At 41.1% G+C, this 18,886-nt stretch overlaps 1 long non-coding RNA gene across 8 annotated transcripts; it reads left to right on the top strand.

Moving 5' to 3' along the window:
- Positions 1-11,987: 11,987 nt before the first annotated feature.
- LOC107785417 (uncharacterized) lies at positions 11,988-18,367 on the top strand. 8 transcript variants are annotated; one of them, XR_012710699.1, is made up of 4 exons: positions 11,988-16,061; positions 16,290-16,648; positions 17,002-17,339; positions 18,131-18,367. It is a non-coding gene; the product is annotated as an uncharacterized LOC107785417 (long non-coding RNA). The 8 variants fall into 8 exon arrangements; XR_001647864.2 differs by having other exon boundaries at positions 16,972-17,339; XR_001647866.2 differs by lacking the exon at positions 18,131-18,367 and having other exon boundaries at positions 11,990-15,447; positions 15,730-16,061; positions 16,972-17,457.
- Positions 18,368-18,886: the final 519 nt, after the last annotated feature.

The following is an 18,886-nucleotide window of genomic DNA, read 5'->3' as shown; positions in this document are numbered from 1 at the left end:
TATTTGATGAATTTTGGTATTAATATGCATAATGTTGACTTCGGTCAACATTTTGGGTAAACAGACCCAGACCTGTGATTCAACGGTTCCGGAGGGTCCGTAGAAAAATATGGGGCTTGGGCGTGTGCCCGGAATCAAATTCTGAGGTCCCAAGCCCGAGAAATAAATTTTTGAAAGAAATTGTTTTTCTGAAATTTGATATGAAAATTTAAAATGAAAAAGGGGTGAGAAAATAAAGTTATCGGGCTCGTATTTTGGTTCCGACGCCCGGTACAAGTCTTAAATATGTGTTAAGCACTATCTGTAAAGTTTGGCTAAAAACGGACGTCATATGACGTGTTTCGGACTAAAAATGGAGAGTTTGAGTTATGAAAGTTGAAGAAAGAAAATCATGTGTTTGAGGCTTGATCCTATGTATATGATGTTATTTTGACGATTTGATCGCACGAGTAAGTCCGTAAGATGTTTTTAAGGTTGTGTGCATGTTTGGTTTGGAGCCCCGAGGGCTCGGGTGAGTTTTGAATGGGACCCGGGAGGTCTTGGACTTAAGAAAATGCAGGTTCAGGTGTTGCAGACACCAGCGCAGCCGCGGTCATTTCCGCGCGGTCCGCGCTGGAGCCGTGCGGCCGCGATGCATTTTTGTGCGGTCCGCGTGGCTGAGTCTGAGGGCTAGGGTTTCAGGTTAACCAGCGCGGCCGCGCACCAAAACAGTGCGGTCCGCGCTGGAAGGGTTCAGAGAAGCCCCACTTTTCTCCCACTCGGCGTGGCCGCAACACATTTTTGTACGGTCCGCGCTAGGTCCTCAGAAAGGTATACAAGTACGGAAAATCTCAGTCATTTTTCACTTTTCAAAAACCCAAAACCTAAGAGGCGATTTTCCAAATAACTTTTTTTCTTCAAAACGATTGGTAAGTGATTTCTAACTTAATTTCTTTATTCCTTAACATCTTTTAACATAATTTCAATTTCAAATTAAAGATTTTCATGTGGAAAATTGGGTGTTTTGGGTAGAACCTAGGTTTTCTACAAATTGAGAAGTTGGACCTCAATTTGGGGTCCGATTTAAAAACAAATCATATATTGGGATTCATGGGGGAATGGGTAACCGGGTTTTGGTCCGAACCTCGAGTTTCGACCACGTGGGTCCGGGGGTATTTTTGACCTTTTGGGGAAAAACCTTGAAAAATCTATTTTTCATGCATTGGGGATGATTCATTTAGTAATTATTAATGTGATTAAGTAACTTATGACTAGATTCGAGCGGATTGGTGGTGGAATCAAGAGGTAAAACTATACTAGAAGCGTGAGTTGAGTTTGGAGCATTCGAGGTAAGTGTTTGTTCTAACTTTGGCTTGAGGGAATAGGATTAGGATGATATTTGCTACTTGCTAATGTGGAGTACGGTGTATAGGCATGGTGACAGTTATCTATGCACCTGAGTCTAGCATGACCGTGAGTCTTGATTGCTTTTAATTCGAATAATGTGACACAAGCTACTTGTTTATCTGATGAGTTTCACATAATATGAACGGTTGAGGTAAAATTGCGATTGGTGTACTTTTGGAGCGTTAGCTCGAACATGAATGTGTTAGTTGAGGAAGAATGGATTTAAAAAGGAGAATGTGTTTTGAATACTCCCTTGCCGAGATGTGTAGACTGATATATATATTCTCCTTTGTCGGGATATTTTGGGCTGTTAGTTGTACCCTTGCCGGGTTAAAGGTATTGAGTTGTTATTCTCCCCTGAAAGGGTCTACTATATGAAGTCAGATATTATATATGATATTATGGGATCGTGTGGCACGCCGTCCACTTATATATGATATTATGGGATCGTGTGGCACGCCGTCCACTTATATATGATATTATGGGATCGTGTGGCACACCGTCCACTTATATATGATATTATGGGATCGTGTGGCACGCCGTCCACTTACATATGATATTATGGGATCGTGTGGCACGCCGTCCACTTACATATGATATTATGGGATCGTGTGGCACGCCGTCCACTTATATATGATATTATGGGATCGTGTGGCACGCCGTCCACTTATATATGATATTATGGGATCGTGTGGCACGTCGTCCACTTATATATGATATTATGGGATCGTGTGGCACGCCGTCCACTTATATATGATATTATGGGATCGTGTGGCACGCCGTCCACTTATATATGATATTATGGGATCGTGTGGCACGCCGTCCACTATATATATATATATATATCATGGGAACCGGAGTCTCTTCTGCTTATTTCCGATATTTCATTTTTATCTGTTACTCCCCGATAGCATGTCCCCTCCCAGTTTTACTTTGTATTATCTTGTTATTGTTTTCTTGCACTTGTTGTATATATATATCTGTACAGGTTAATTGTGGTAGGTACTGTCTAGCCTCGTCACTACTTCGCCGGGGTTAGGCCAGGCACTTACCAGCACGTGGGGTCGGTTATGCTGATGCTATACTATGTGCAAATATTTGTGCACAGATAAGGGAGCAGCTTACGGACCACAGCAGTAGGATTTCTGGGAGCTGTCTTCAGTCCAGGGACTCTCGAGGTAGCCTAGCTGGCGTTCGCAGGCCGAAGTCCCTTTCCATGTTTTTCGTTTGTTCATCTTGTATCAGACAAACATGATGTATTTCCTTTCAGACATTGTTTGTAGTATTCTGTAGTAGTCCGTGAGCTAGTGACACCAGACCTTGGGTAGTGATGTGTATTAAACTTCTGCACTTTTGGTTTTCAGTTGCTTTAGATTTAAAGTCTTCCGCTTAAATTTTGTCTCGTTTATTATATTGTTTGAAAGAAAGCAGGAAAGGTGTTTTAAATATTTGGCTTGCCTAGCTCCGATAGTAGGCGCCATCACGACACCCGATGGTGGGAAATCCGGGTCGTGACAAGTTGGTATCAGAGCACTAGGTTACTTAGGTCTTACAACTCACGGACAAGCTCAGTAGAGTCTGAGGGATTGGTACGGAGACGTCTGTATTTATCCCGTAGAGGCTACTGAGTTAGGAAAACTTTACCTTGTCATTCTTGTCGTGTGATTCTGTTTCTCAAGTACTGATTGTCTTTCCACTCTGTTCTTTCGCAGATGGCGAGGACACGTGCTTCTTCTTCTACCGCGCAACAGCCTGAGCCCCCAGCAGCAGCCCCTATTAGGGGCAAAGGGCGAGGCCGAGGCCGTACCAGAGGCCGAGGTCGGGGCAGAGCTCAGCCCCGAGCAGCATTTCCAGTGACGGAGCCTCAGGTCGATATTGAGGAGGAGGTTCCGGCCCCAGCTGTTCCAGTGGACCAGTTCAGGTCCTAGAGGGTTTCATAGCCAGTCCAGTGCTTCAGGACGCTTTGGTCCGACTGGTAGGCTTTATGAAGGGCACTTCTAGAGCGGGTTTGCTTCCCGTAGCTCCAGCCATATCTCAGGCTGGGGGAGGAATTCAGACTCCCGATACTCGTACTCTAGAGCCGGTAGCTCCTCAGGCTCAGGTTCCAACGAATCAGCCAGCCGTGGCAGTTCAGCCAGTTGTGGCAGCCCAGCCAGGTATTGCGGCTCTGTCCAGCGATGGTGCGACTATGTCCACGGATGCTTTGTGGAGGCTTGATCGTTTCACCAAGCTCTTCACAACCACATATAGTGGCACTCCCTCAGAGGATGCTCAGGATTTCATTTTCAACTGTCATGAAGTTCTACGGACTATGGGCATTGTAGAGACCAATGGGGTCGACTTCGCCACTTTTCGCCTGGCAGGATCCGCCAAGACTTGGTGGAGGGATTTTCGTTTAGCCAGGCCAGCAGGGTCTCCATTATTGACCTGAGATCAGTTTTCAGAGTTATTTCTGGGGAAGTTTCTTCCAGTTACTCAGTGAGATGCTCTTCGCAGGCAGTTTGAGCGTCTCCAGCAGGGTCCTGTGACGGTCACCCAGTATGAGACCCGGTTCATTGATCTTGCTCATCATGCCATTGTGATACTCCCCACCGATAGAGAGAGGGTGCAGAGGTTTATTGATGGGTTGGCCCAGCCGATACGTGTTCAGATGGCCATGAGTGCCGGTAGTGAGATTTCATTTCAGACGGCGGCAGATGGTGCCCGCCGGATAGAGATGTCACTTGCTCAGGGAGGTGGTCATGGGTCTGATAAGAGACCCCGTCATTCTGGTAGATTCAGTGGTACCTCGTATGGAGGTAGGGATTCTTATGGTAGAGGCCATCCTTCGAGGCCCTTTCAGTCAGCTCTCCAGGCTTCTCATGGTACACCAGGTGGTCGTGGTTCTCAGCCGCAGTATTCTGACCAGCAGCTCTTCAGTTCACCATCAGCACCTATCAGTGCACCACCACTTCGTTTTTCTCAGCAGCCGAGGGCTTGTTATACTTGCGGCGATGTGAGTCACATTGCCAGATATTGCCCTCGAGCTTCCAGCAGCTCGCAGCGGCAGGGTTCTCGCCCGATGATCCAGGCACCATTTGCCCCACCGCCTGCCCAGCCGGCTAGAGGCGGGGGTAGAGGACATAGAGGTGGAGGTAGAGGTCTTAGAGGTGGAGCTCAGACCGCTAGAGTTAGGGGTCAGTCAGCAGCAGATCATCCCAGGAATATGATTCAGGGAGGTGGGTCCCAGCCCCGTTGTTATTCTTTGCCAGCCAGGCCAGAGGCTGAGTCATCAGATGTTGTGATTACAGGTACTATTCTGGTCTGTGATAGGGATGCTTCTGTGCTATTTGATCCTGGATCTACGTATTCATATGTGTCGTCCTATTTTGCACCCTATTTGGTTATGCCTAGTGACTCGTTGAGTATTCCTGTTTATGTGTCAACACAGGTGAGTGATTCTATTGTGGTCGACCAAGTTCATCGTTCTTGTATCGTAGTGTTTGGGGGTCTTGAGACCCGTGTTGATTTGTTGCTTTTGGACATGGTCGACTTCGATGTTATATTGGGGATGGATTGGTTATCCCCGTACCATGCTATCTTGGATTGCCATGCCAAGACCGTAACCTTAGCCTTACCGGATTTACCCCATTTAGAGTGGAGAGGGACTTCTGGTCATTGTACCCGCAGTGTTATCTCGTATGTGAAAGCTCGGCGTATAGTCGAGAAGGGATGTTTGGCTACTTGGCGTATGTTCGCGATTCTAGCACGGAGGTCCCTTCTATTGATTCTGTGCCCGTTGTTCGGGAGTTTTCTGAGGTTTTCCCTTCAGACTTGCTGGGTATGCCGCCCGACAGGGATATCGACTTTTGTATTGATTTGGCCCCGGGCACTCAGCCCATTTCTATCCCGCCATATCGTATGGCCCCGCTGGAGTTGAAAGAGTTAAAGGAACAACTGCAGGATTTGCTTGAGAAAGGTTTCATTAGACCCAGTGTTTCACCTTGGGGTGCGCCGGTGTTGTTTGTTAAGAAAAAGGATGGTTCGATGAGAATGTGCATCGATTATCGGCAATTGAACAAGGTTACAATTAAGAATAAGTATCCACTGCCAAGGATCGACGATTTATTCGACCAGCTTCAGGGTGCAAGGGTGTTCTCAAAGATAGATTTGAGATCTGGTTATCATCAACTAAGGATTAGGGCGTCTGATGTCCCCAAGACAGCATTTCGCACTCGGTATGGGCACTATGAGTTTTTAGTCATGTCATTTGGATTGACTAATGCCCCAGCAGTGTTCATGGAGTTGATGAACCGAGTGTTCAGACCTTATTTGGACTTGTTCGTGATAGTCTTCATTGACGATATTCTTATATACTCTCGCAGTCAGGAGGAGCATGAGCAGCACCTCAGAGTGGTCCTTTAGACCCTAAATGATAGTCAGTTGTATGCTAAGTTCTCAAAGTGCGAGTTTTGGTTGAGTTCGGTCGCATTCCTGGGTCATGTCGTATCAACAACAGGTATTCAGGTAGACCCGAAGAAGATAGAGGCAGTCAAGAACTGGCTTCGACCGCTTCAGCTACGGATATTCGGAGTTTCCTGGGGTTAGCAGGTTACTACCGTCAGTTCGTGGAGGGGTTTTCATCCATTGCAGCCCCTATGACCAGATTGACCCAGAAGGGTGTCCAGTTCAGGTGGTCGAACGAGTGTGAGGCGAGCTTTCAGAAGCTCAAGACGGCTCTAACTACGGCACCAGTATTGGTTTTGCCCACAGGTTCAGGGCCATATACGGTCTATTGTGATGCGTCTCGTATTGGGCTTGGTGCAGTGTTGATGCAAGAAGGCAAGGTCATTGCTTATGCTTTGAGGCAGTTGAAGATCCACGAGAAGAATTATCCGGTTCATGATCTCGAGTTGGCAGCCATTGTTCATGCCTTGAAGATATGGAGGCATTACTTATATAGCGTGACGTGTGAGGTTTACACTGATCACAAGAGTCTTCAGTATCTGTTCAAGCAGAAAGAGTTGAATTTCAGGCAGAGGAGGTGGTTAGAGTTGCTAAAGGATTATGATGTTACTATCTTATACCACCCGGGGAAGGCCAATGTGGTGGCCGATGCATTGAGCAGGAAGTCTGCCAGCATGGGTAGTCTTGCTTATATTCTAGTCAGCCAGAGATCGCTTGCTTTGGATGTTCAGGGCTTGGCCAATCGTCTTGTGAGGTTGGATATTTCTGAGCCTAGCAGAGTGTTAGCTTGCACGGTTGCTCGTTCCTCACTATTAGAGCGTATCCGCGAGCGACAGTTTGAGGATCCCCATTTGTGTGTTTTGAGAGACACGGTGCAGCATGGAGGTGCCAAGAAAGTAACCTTATATGATGATGGTGTATTGAGATTGCAGGGGCGAGTTTGTGTGCCCAATGTTGATGGGATTCGAGAGTTGATCTTAGCAGAGGCCCACAATTCTCAGTATTTTATTCACCCGGGCGCCGCGAAGATATATCAGGATCTGAGGCAACACTATTGGTGGCGTAAGATGAAGAAAGACATCGTGGCACATGTGGCTCGGTGTTTGAATTGTCAGCAGGTTAAGTACGAGCATCAAAGACCCGGTGGTCTATTTCAGAGGATTGCACTTCCCGAGTGGAAGTGGGAGAGGATTACGATGGATTTCGTTACTAGACTTCCGATGACTCGGAAAAAGTTTGATGTAGTTTGGATCATTGTTGATAGGCTGACCAAGTCAGCGCATTTTGTTCCTATTGCAGCCACCTATTCGTCCGAAAGGTTAGCCGAGATTTATATCAAGGAGATTGTTCGCCTTCATGGGGTGCCGCTATCTATCATTTCGGATCGGGGTACGCAGTTTACCTCGCATTTCTGGAGAGCGGCTCAGCGAGAGTTGGGCACCCAGGTTGAGTTGAGACAGCATTTCATCCCCAGACGGACGGTCAGTCCGAGAGGACTATTCAGATTCTTGAAGACATGCTCCGAGCCTGTGTCATTGATTTTGGAGGCTCGTGGGACCAGTTTTTGCCTTTAGCAGAGTTCGCCTACAACAACAGCTACCAGTCCAGCATTCAGATGGCTCCGTATGAGGCATTGTATGGTAGGTGATGTCGGTCTCCAGTTGGATGGTTTGAGCCGAGAGAGGCTCGATTATTGGATACGGATCTGGTTCAGGAAGCCTTGGACAAGGTCAGGATTATTCAGGATAGACTTCGTACAGCTCAGTCCAGACAGAAGAGTTATGCAGACCGCAAGGTCAGAGATGTTACTTTCATGGTTGGTGAGCGGGTATTGCTCCGTGTATCGCCTATGAAGGGTGTGATGAGATTTGGGAAGAAGGGCAAGCTCAGCCCTAGGTTCATCAGTCCATTTGAGATTCTTGATCGTGTGGGAGAGGTGTCTTATAGACTTGCCTTGCCACCTAGCTTGTCAGCTGTGCATCCCGTGTTTCATGTATCTATGCTCCGGAAGTATTGCGGGGATCCATCGCACGTGTTGGATTTCAGCACTGTCCAATTGGACAAGGATGTGTCATATGAGGAGGAGCCGGTGGCTATTCTAGACCGGCAGGTTCGACAGTTGAGGTCGAAGAGTTTTCCTTTGGTGCGGGTTCAGTGGAGAGGTCAGCCTCCTGAGGCATCTACCTGGGAGTCCGAGTCCGATATGCAGAGCCGTTATCCTTATTTATTTTCCGACTCAGGTACTTCTTTCTTTTGTCCGTTCGAGGACGAACGGTTGTTTTAGAGGTGGAGAATGTGACGACCCAAGGGGTCATCACCGTAATTCTTCCTTGTTCCGTGCTCCCGAGGCCTTGAAAACCTCGCTTTTAGTTGCCTTGATTGGCGTGCACAGTTCGGGCACGTAGCCGGAAAGTTTTTATGTTAGAATATGTGAATTATGTGAAACATTTGATGAATTTTGGTATTAATATGCATAATGTTGACTTCGGTCAACATTTTGGGTAAACGGACCCGGACCTGTGATTCGACGGTCCCAGAGGGTCCGTAGAAAAATATGGGGCTTGGGCGTGTGCCCGGAATCAAATTCTGAGGTCCCAAGCCTGAGAAATGAATTTTTGAAAGAAATTGTTTTTCTGAAATTTGATATGAAAATTTGAAATGAAAAAGGGGTTAGAAAATATAGGTATTGGGCTCGTATTTTGTTTCCGATGCCCGGTACAAGTCTTAAATATGTGTTAAGCACTATCTGTAAAGTTTGGCTAAAAACGGACGTCATATGACGTGTTTCGGACTAAAAATGGAGAGTTTGAGTTATGAAAGTTGAAGAAAGAAAATCATGTGTTTGAGGCTTGATCCTATGTATATGATGTTATTTTGGCGATTTGATCGCACGAGTAAGTTCGTAAAATGTTTTTAAGGTTGTGTGCATGTTTGGTTTGGAGCCCCGAGGGCTCGGGTGAGTTTTGAATGGGGCCCGGGAGGTCTTGGACTTCAGAAAATGCAGGTTCAGGTGTTGCAGACACCAGCGCGGCCGCGGTTATTTTCGCGCGGTCTGCGCTGGAGCCTTACGGCCGTGATGTATTTTTGTGCGGTCCGCGTGGCTGAGTCTGAGGTCTAGGGTTTCAGGTTAACCAGCGCGGCCGCGCACCAAAACAGTGCGGTCCGCGCTGGAAGTGTTCAGAGAAGCCCCACTTTTCTCCCATTCGGCGCAGCCGCAACACATTTTTGTGCGGTCCGCGCCAGGTCCTCAGAAAGGTATACAAGTTCGGAAAAACTCAGTCATTTTTCACTTTTCAAAAACCCAAAACCTAAGAGGCGACTTTCCAAACAACGTTTTTTCTCCAAAACGATTGGTAAGTGATTTCTAACTTAATTTCTTTATTCCTTAACATCTTTTAACATAATTTCAACTTCAAATCAAAGATTTTCATGGAGAAAATTGGGTGTTTTGGGTAGAACCTAGGTTTTCTACGAATTGAGAAGTTGGACCTCAATTTGGGGTCCGATTTTTAAAAACAAATCATATATTGGGATTCATGGGGGAATGGGTAACCGGGTTTTGGTCCGAACCTCGAGTTTCGACCACGTGGGTCCGGGGGTATTTTTGACCTTTTTGGGAAAAATCTTGAAAAATCTATTTTTCATGCATTGGGGATGATTCATTTAGTAATTATTAATGTGATTAAGTAACTTATGACTAGATTCGAGCGGATTGGTGGTGGAATCAAGAGGTAAAGCTATACTAGAAGCGTGAGTTGAGTTTGGTGCATTCGAGGTAAGTGTTTGTTCTAACTTTGGCTTGAGGGAATAGGATTAGGATGATATTTGCTACTTGCTAATGTGGAGTACGGTGTATAGGCATGGTGACGGTTATCTATGCACCGGAGTCTAGCATCACCGTGAGTCTTGATTGCTTTTAATTCGAATAATGTGACACAAGCTCCTTGTTTATTTGATGAGTTTCACATAATATGAACGGTTGAGGTAAAATTGCGATTGGTGTACTTTTGGAGCGTTAGCTCGAACATGAATGTGTTGAGGAAGAATGGATTTAAAAAGGAGAATGTGTTGTGAATACTCCCTTGCCGGGATGTGTAGACTGATATATATATATTCTCCCTTGTCGGGATATTTTGGGCTGTTAGCTGTACCCTTGCCGGGTTAAAGGAATTGAGTTGTTATTCTCCCTGAAGGGGTCTACTATATGAAGTCAGATATTATGAACTATATTATGGGATCGTGTGGCATGCCGTCCACTTGTATATGATATTATGGGATAGTTGTACCCTTGCCGGGTTAAAGGTATTGAGTTGTTATTCTCCCCTGAAGGGGTCTACTATATGAAGTCAGATATTATGAACTATAATATGGGATCGTGTGGCACGCCGTCCACTTATATATGATATTATGGGATCGTGTGGCACGCCGTCCACTTATATATGATATTATGGGATCGTGTGGCACGCCGTCCACTTATATATGATATTATGGGATCGTGTGGCACGCCGTCCACTTATATATGATATTATGGGATCGTGTGGCACGCCGTCCACTATATATATATCATGAAAACCGGAGTTTCTTCTGTTTATTTTTGATATTTCATTTTTATCTGTTACTCCCCGATAGCATGTCCCCTCCCAGTTTTACTTTGTATTATCTTGTTATTGTTTTCTTGCACTTGTTGTATATATATCTGTACAGGTTAAATGTGGTAGGTACTGTCTAGCCTCGTCACTACTTCGCCGGGGTTAGGCTAGGCACTTACCAGCACATGGGGTCGGTTGTGCTGATGCTACACTCTATGAATTTTTGTGCACAGATCAGGGAGTAACTTACGGACCACAGCAGTAGGATTTCTGGGAGCTGTCTTCAGTCCAGGGACTCTCGAGGTTGCCTAGCTGGCGTTCGCAGGCCGAAGTCCCTTTCCATGTTTTTTGTTTGTTCATCTTGTATCAGACAAACATGATGTATTTCCTTTCAGACATTGTTTGCAGTATTCTGTAGTAGTCTGTGAGCTAGTGACACCAGACCTTGGGTAGTGATGTGTATTAAACTTCCGCACTTTTGGTTTTCAGTTGCTTTAGATTTAAAGTCTTTCGCTTAAATTTTGTCTCGTTTATTATATTGTTTGAAGGAAAGCAGGAAAGGTATTTTAAATATTTGGCTTGCCTAGCTCCGATAGTAGGCGTCATCACGACACCCGATGGTGGGAAATCCGGATCGTGACATTAAATAAATAAGCAACTAGCAAATAATAAAACGACATAAACAAGATAAAATCAAATAAAGCAAACAAAACACATAAATACCTCAACCGAATATCCTACAAAGCCAACAAGATCAAGTACTAGCTCGAACGTGCAACTCCCCAGCGGAGTCGCCAGAGCTGTCACACCCCTTTTTTAACCTCACTAACCCCTTTAAAATTAATAAAAAAAATTGTAAAGCTCAAAGGGTTTTCCAATTAGAAAGTGACAAAAAATTGTGTTCAAAAGGACTTTTCAGAGTCGCCACCTGATATTTGATTTCGGTGTGTCAGGTTACCGTTTTTAGAAATAATATTTCCTTTTAAAACACCTTAGACTCCAAACTAAGTCTGCACCAGAGATTCAGGATAAGAGGGTTCATTTGACTCAGGGAGAAGGTGTTAGGCATTCCCTGAGTCCCGAGAAATTCACGGTTGCGTACTCGATCTAGTTGGGTTTTAGAATATTCAAATTGAGGTAAAAATAAACACGTAAAAGCAAAATAAACACACACGAGGCTCGAGGTCGTCCCCGCCTAATAAAAATAAAAATAAAATAAAATAAAATATTACAAAAATAGTTCCATATTTCTCTACTTAATTCACATATTAGATATTTTTAGAAAGATATGTTACTTTGAACTTATTTTATTTTATGATAATCTTTAAAAATACTAAAAATAGTTTCAACTTTAATTTTTAGTTTTATTTTAAATATAATAGTTTATTATAATAACTTCAACTTTAATTTTTCGTTTTACTTGTATCTTCTTATAAGTATTTTTAGAAGTAGATTAAATTTTTAGCCTTTTCTTAGTCCAATTTTGTAGAATTTTTTTTAGCCCAAATTGAATTCTTGCAAGAGGTCCAAATTAGACAACCCACCAAAACCCATATAAACCCTAAGTCTTCATCTTCTCCAAGAAACCTAGAGACTAAAAAAAACCAAAAAATAGGAACACCGGCTGACGACCAAACTCGACTGCCCAGCAACATCCTCTTCACCAATGCCTCCAGCCGCCGGCTACCACCTCAAAAACTGCCGGAAATCAGCAACCTAAAACCCATGTAACCTAAGCAGCGAGACCACCACCCTAAGTAGACCAGCTACAAGAACAGCCTCCCCCATCGTTGCTTCTTCTTCTCACCTTCAAATTCACCGGAATCCGCCATCCTTCAGCACACCCCAATCTAATTCCTCATCTCTTCTTAAAAAAATCAAAAAAAGAACCCAAAATAGAGAGACGAGAAAGAAAAGAAAGAAAAACAGGGGGTCAAAACAAACGTTATTCTTTACTTTCAAACTCAGATTTTAGTTTTCTTGAAATTCAAAAGCTAGGAATTTTGTTTCTTCGTTTTTTTTCTTTTGATTTCGGGTTTGGTTTAGAAAATTATGGTATTTTCTTGAGGTTTGGAAGTTTGCTATTTTGGGTGCCGTTTTGAGTAAGGCTGTCAGTTGATGTTGGAGTTCGCGGTTCTCAGACCAATTTTGTCGTTGCTTAATCAGTCGAATTTTACGCTCAAGTTTTGTATTAGTTGATCTTCAAATCTGCACATTGAGGTCCACCCTTCATCCCTGTTTCTTCTATATGAATTGACCTTCACTTCACTAAATATTTTGTGGTTGGATGTTTGAATAATTCTATTTGTTTTCATTAATTATGTGCTTCTATCAGTAGTATATGGACTTCTCACCCACTCATAAATTGTTAGGACATGGTTTTTGGGAATTAACTTTTAAGGAAAATGAGCAGGAATTTGAATTCTTCTGTTACTTACTTTCTTTTATTTTGTTTCTCTCTTCACATCATCCGCTAGTAGTACTACAAGAAAAAGCCTTATTAGGGACCAACATTTAGCGACAAGTTTTAAGTATGGTCCTTAAAAGTGTACTTATAGGGATGAGAATTGTTTTGGTCTTTAAAATGCAATTTTATCTTTTAAATACATGACCAGACTTATAGCCCGTTTGGCCAAGCTGCAAAAATCAGCTTATTTTGAGAAGTGCATTTTTCAAAAGTGCTTTTCTCAAAAGTACTTTTGGTGAAGTTTGTGTTTGGCTAATTAGTTTGAAAATCACTTCTGAGCAGCAATTAGTGTTTGGACAAGCTTTAAAAAACTGCTTCTAAGTGTATTTTTATCAAAAGTGCTTCTCAAAAAAGTGCTTTTGGAGAGAAGCTACTTTTTTCTGCTTCTCCAAAACTGCTTCTGCTTCTCCTCAAAAGCACTTTTTTTGCTTCCAAAAGCTTGGCCAAACACCTCAATTTTTGGCCAAAAGTGCTTTTGACAAAATAAAAAGCACTATTAGCCAAAAAGAAGCTTGGCCAAACAGGCTATTATTATGGTCTATACAAAAATTAATATCTGGTCTCTAATATCGATTTCAGAGGGATAGGGGCGCGAAATTGACGAAAACTAAAGTTAAAAGAAAAAAAAAGTAAAGCTCCAAAAATTTCATGTTAATCCCTCCAAATTATCTTTCACCCTAAAATCCCTTCAATACGCTAAAATCCCTAAGAATTGGCCGCAAAACTTCATCAAAATGCACAAGGTTGCAAAGAACTCAGAAGGTAGGTTAGTGTCTAAAATTCATCACTCTCCAAGAGACTTTACACAAATTATACCATTGGATTATCCACCAAAAAAAAGTAAGTTTAATTTCTTTCTCTTTAATCTATTCTATTTCTTTTTTCTTCTTCATGTTTTTTTTTCCGATTAAATCAGAAATCGAAAAAAGTGTTCTGCAATTTTTTGTTTCTTTAGCTATTTTCTGCAATTGGTTATTTTGAATACTGATTTTTCTTGTGTGAGTGATAAAGTGAGATTATTAGGTTTAACATTGGGTGATCTTTATTGTGTGAGGACAAATTTGTACAAAAGAAGGGTTGTATGGTTGCTCGTAAAATCATCGGACATCAGAGAATGTCAAATACCCCAGAACTGAAATTTCATCAAAAATGGGTATTGGTTGCTCGTATTAGGACTGCAATATGATTTATAATTCGATTCATCATATCCCAACATTCAGTCATGGAATATATTCTACTTTTTTTGTCTTTCAAGAAAATGGGGCTCAAATGTGAGTAATGATAAGGCAAAGAGAAACCAGCCATGCAAAGGCTGCAAACACCGGGTATACCGGCTTGCCATGCCAAGATACAGGTCGGTTAATCGCCCAATGCCCGAATTGGTAAGCCCAGATATAGAAACACCATCCTCACTACCTCTTCATGTACTTTTCCTCAACACAGAAAAAACAAAATACACACTTACACACAAGAAAGATAGAGATGTAAGTATATAGATTTTTTCTTGTAGAGTTTTGTCTATGCGATAGTTTTATCCTTTGAGATTTACATTATAGAATTCTTCTGGGGACTTTCTCGAAGGGTCATGAAAATATTGTAGGATATCTTGTGGTTTTTCATATGAGGTGATGAATTGGTTGAATTTTTTCATATGCTTTATCAAATCTATTCTTTTGTAAGAATTTAATTGATGATAACTGGAACTTGGTAAGTTCTTATTTGCAATATTAGCTGCTATATCTAGTGTAGATCCCACTTTATTGAGTATAAGTACCCCCTATTCAATGACTCTTTCCCGGCTTATGTAGCACTTATGAATAACTTCATATCTGAAAGCTAATTTCTATTAAGCTTCAGTTGAATTAATATCATTAAAGTTGGGTATTAGGAACCTTTAACTTCTTTAAGTGTCTATCTTGTGCAAACTAAAGTTTGTTAAACACAAGATAATTTAGCCTATCAAATCCATATAGATTACTACGACACTCGATAGCGCATGACCATTAGGATATTTTTTTAATTTGCATCATATTCTAATCAACAAGTTCTTAGTTAATGATATGATACATACTGGAGAGTAATTCATGTGCTTTAGCTCTCACACATTGATACGTACGTTTTTGAGTCATAAAACTTGTATATTTGTTATAGGCTTATATCTACCACCTAAATTAATTAGTACATCAAAAACTTTACTCGGGAGATGTTATCTTCTACTCATTTAATGTGCAATCATATATTTCCTTTTCTAGCTTATATTTGTGAATGGATATTTATAGACTTACTTGGGAGACTTACTGCTTCCAACTTGTGTCTGTGTGTTATGAGTGAGTCTGGATATGTGTAATAGCTCTAATTGGCAAAAAAGATGACTGGCAGAAGAGAAGGAGCATTGAGGTTGATGGTATGTTGCACTTATGTTGTTTCTTTTGCAAGAGCTTTTCAGATGTCTATAGCATTGAAGTCACCTGTGTAATTTCAGCCTACCATATGTTTGGTACAAATGTTGCATTAAATCAAGATGAAAATGAATATGGGGTACCCCAAGAATATTGACAGGTATTCAGATGTCTATAGCATTGCATGTTCTGCTGGCGTAGCTACTGCTGGTACAACAGTTGATGATGTAGCTACTGCTGGTGCCTGTTCTATGTTTTAAATTCATAAAATTGAAATAAAGGTAAGGCATATACTAGACTTTGGTCAAATTAATTCAAGACTCATTGTAGAACTATGTCGATCCTAAAACAATTGAGAAACATGTGAGTTTGGTTAATTGAACATGTTTTTTACTTTTAGTTATTATGGGATCTGATAAAAATTCCTCTATATGCTTTGTAGGCTCAAATCCAGGAATTGGTGCAGTCTGAACCATCACTTCCTACAATAGAGTTGCAGAAAAATGCTTTGGACCTCAAAGTGATAGTCATGTATTTGGTTTTGGGGGTGGATTAAAGGCAAAAGATTTGACAGGTGGAACTGCCTCAAAAACCGAATTATTGGCTAAGTTATGTTCAACTGAAAATAAAAACCAGTTTTTGAAGGATCGTTTGTCTAACTTTGAAAATGAAATGAGAGAACTTAAGAAAATAAAAGAATTAGTATTAGTGCAACAAACTAATTTCCAACCTTCAGTATGGGAGAATGATTATTCGGCTCCTTGATGATACCAAGTGAGTAACAACTTACCTGAAACTTTAATTTATTTTGTTGATTTAAGTGTATTATGTGTATGTTATTATATATCATTTGCAGAATTTCTTATTCTATTAATTCTGAATTTGGTGGTCGATAACCCATACTGGTTGTTCAAAGTGACAATTGGAATGAAAAAACTTCTCTTAAGCTTTGTGATATGCTGAAAGAGCTTAGACCAGCTGACTCAGTGACCGCTTTGACAGTTCTCCCAAAACTCCATGGAGAGAGATGAGCTTAAATCAGCTCATTTGGTGCATTACGTGTTAACAAAGCCTCTTCGGCCGAGTGTGTTAATTTCATGCTTTCAAGAAACCCTTGGCTTCGGAAACAAGAGGCATGTAAAAAGGGGAAAACTTCCAACTCGTGGAAGTTTGCTAAAGGGAAGACATATCCTGGGGATAGATGATAATGTTGTAAACAGAAGAGTGGCAGAAGGTGCTCTCAAAAAGTATGGAGCTATATCAACCTGTGTGGATAGTAGGAAGGCTGCTTTGGCACTTTTCACGCCACCACATAAGTATGATGCTTGCTTTATGGATCTCCAAATGCCATAAATGGAAGGGTAAGTACTTAATTTGTTTCTTGATCATTCTTGTTATCATATGTAGCTGTTCTGTGTGCATATAAACCAATAAAATTAAAGGGATCAGGGTGCCTTTTTATGGGCTAAAGAAAAAGCTAATGTTATATTCTCGAGAACACCTGCATTCTTATGAGTTGGGATATGAATTGCTTCAATGCCTTTGTTGTGTCCTATAATTGAGATAGAGAACTCAATGATTACCTCTGCTTGCCTTGGTGAACAAGTTCTGTTTCTTTATTGTTGAATTTTGTACTTGTCCTTTAGAACATTATCCCTCAGCTTATTGGTTTTGCCAATATTAGCAATAACAACAGATGTTATTCAAGCAACAGATGCAAAGTGCATGAAGTGTGGAATGGATTATTATGTGGCAAAACCATTTGAAGAAGGGCAACTTTATTCAGCAATCGCCCACTTCTTTGTGTGTGATTGATTAGGAGGTGTTTCAAGTAACTATATAATGGAGGTACCGGTTGAGGTTCCGCCTGATGGTTTATTTTAATTTGGTTGTGAAAAAGCTCATCAGTTGCCTGAATGTCCGATTAATGCATTTCTACGTCGGAAGTGGATGGAGGACCTTGGCTGCTCAGATGTCTGATAGTTGGTTCGTAATGTTGCTGCTGGATAATGTAGCAGATTCAGAACAAATACATCTATCATGACTTATGTGGTATCATGACCTATATACACATTGAGAACTTTCTTGTTTAATATTGGATGAACTCAAAGTGGGAAATAAAGTTTGCTACTGCAATAATATATAATAACATTTAGTTATTTCCATGCAATATGATTCCTAAATTGCCAATAAACAATCAAGAGAATAGCCAGAAGATACACAAGTTTTGCTTTTCCAGACTTTAGCTTACCATCAAAATATAAACATCAAGAACAAAAGTAAATGCCTACGAATATCCAAGTATATGAATATATACTCTAGGTTATTTTGACATCTTTTAGTCATTCTCTAAGCTAAAGCTATGTTGGGTGTATTTCTAGAGAGGTCTCTATCACCCAAATTATGCACTTTCATATCTATTAAACTTACTGTACTTTTTGTCAATTCCCATACCTACTAGATCTACTGTTCTTCTCCTCTACCGTAATTTAGATATTAAAATAATACCACATGCTTCTGAATAATGAGTGCACATGATATCTTACGCGAATATCACATAATATGCATGTTTTTCGCCTCGATGATGGCGTAGTTCACGGAGAAAATCAGTGAGATCTATTAGGCTTAAGATGACAATACGTATCATGAACTTGGCTGTGACAAAATTATGACAAACCAATCTAAGTTAATAAGATGAAAGGGAACAATGGTGTCTAGCCATTAACTTTTTGTTGCTTCTTTTTTCTTTGTTATTTTTATAATCTTCTTTATACCCTTGATTTTGTTCCATATACACTGTTATATATAGTTTTTCTAACTGAAATTTCTTATTTCTTCTACAGGTTTTCAATATTGGAGTTTACTAGAAGCAAATTTTTGACGACGTACAGATTAACCATCATTTTGCTGGGAATTTCAAGAAAATTTTACATTACAATCGCGGGATATTAGTGATATGTAATTTTTTGCTAAATGTTTATGAACACAGTATCTTGACTAGCTTACATTATTGATGTACGGTGCAACTAACTGATGTTGATCATTTTTGGTATTATTTTATGAAAGCAACATCATCCATATATTAATATTCTCGATTTTCTAGTTGCAAATTAAATGTGATTTAAGGACTTGTGAATTGTTTCTTTAGGGACTAGACTGTTAGTCCTTAAATCCTTTTCAGGAGTGAAAAATTTAGTTGCTAAATCTGTAGCTTTGTAGTGTTGACCTATTTGACTAAGGGACCAGCTTTAAACAAAAGATATAACGGCCAACTTCTAACTGGCCACGAAACTTTTTAATGACCACATTTAAACTAGTCCCGAAAATATTTTAAGGACCAGGAATTTAGTCACTAAAATATGCAAATAGGCAAGAAACATGGTCCTTAAAAACCATTTAAGGGCTAGTTTTAAACTGGTCGCGAAACAGTTTTAGCGACCAGCACCGTATCTCATAATTAATAACCTTTAGCGGCGGAAGCTATAAGAACTAGAATTGCTAGTCGCTATTGACCATTTAGGACCAATTTCTTACTTTTAGGGACCAGTTTTCTCTTCGCTATTGAGCATTTTTCTTGTAGTGTAGCATGTTTAGGTCCG

The sequence above is a fragment of the Nicotiana tabacum genome, chromosome 6 (assembly GCF_000715075.1).
Source record: "Nicotiana tabacum cultivar K326 chromosome 6, ASM71507v2, whole genome shotgun sequence".
Taxonomy (NCBI): domain Eukaryota; kingdom Viridiplantae; phylum Streptophyta; class Magnoliopsida; order Solanales; family Solanaceae; genus Nicotiana; species Nicotiana tabacum.
Note: the sequence above shows the minus strand (reverse complement) of the source record. Positions and strands in the feature narration are given on the sequence as shown.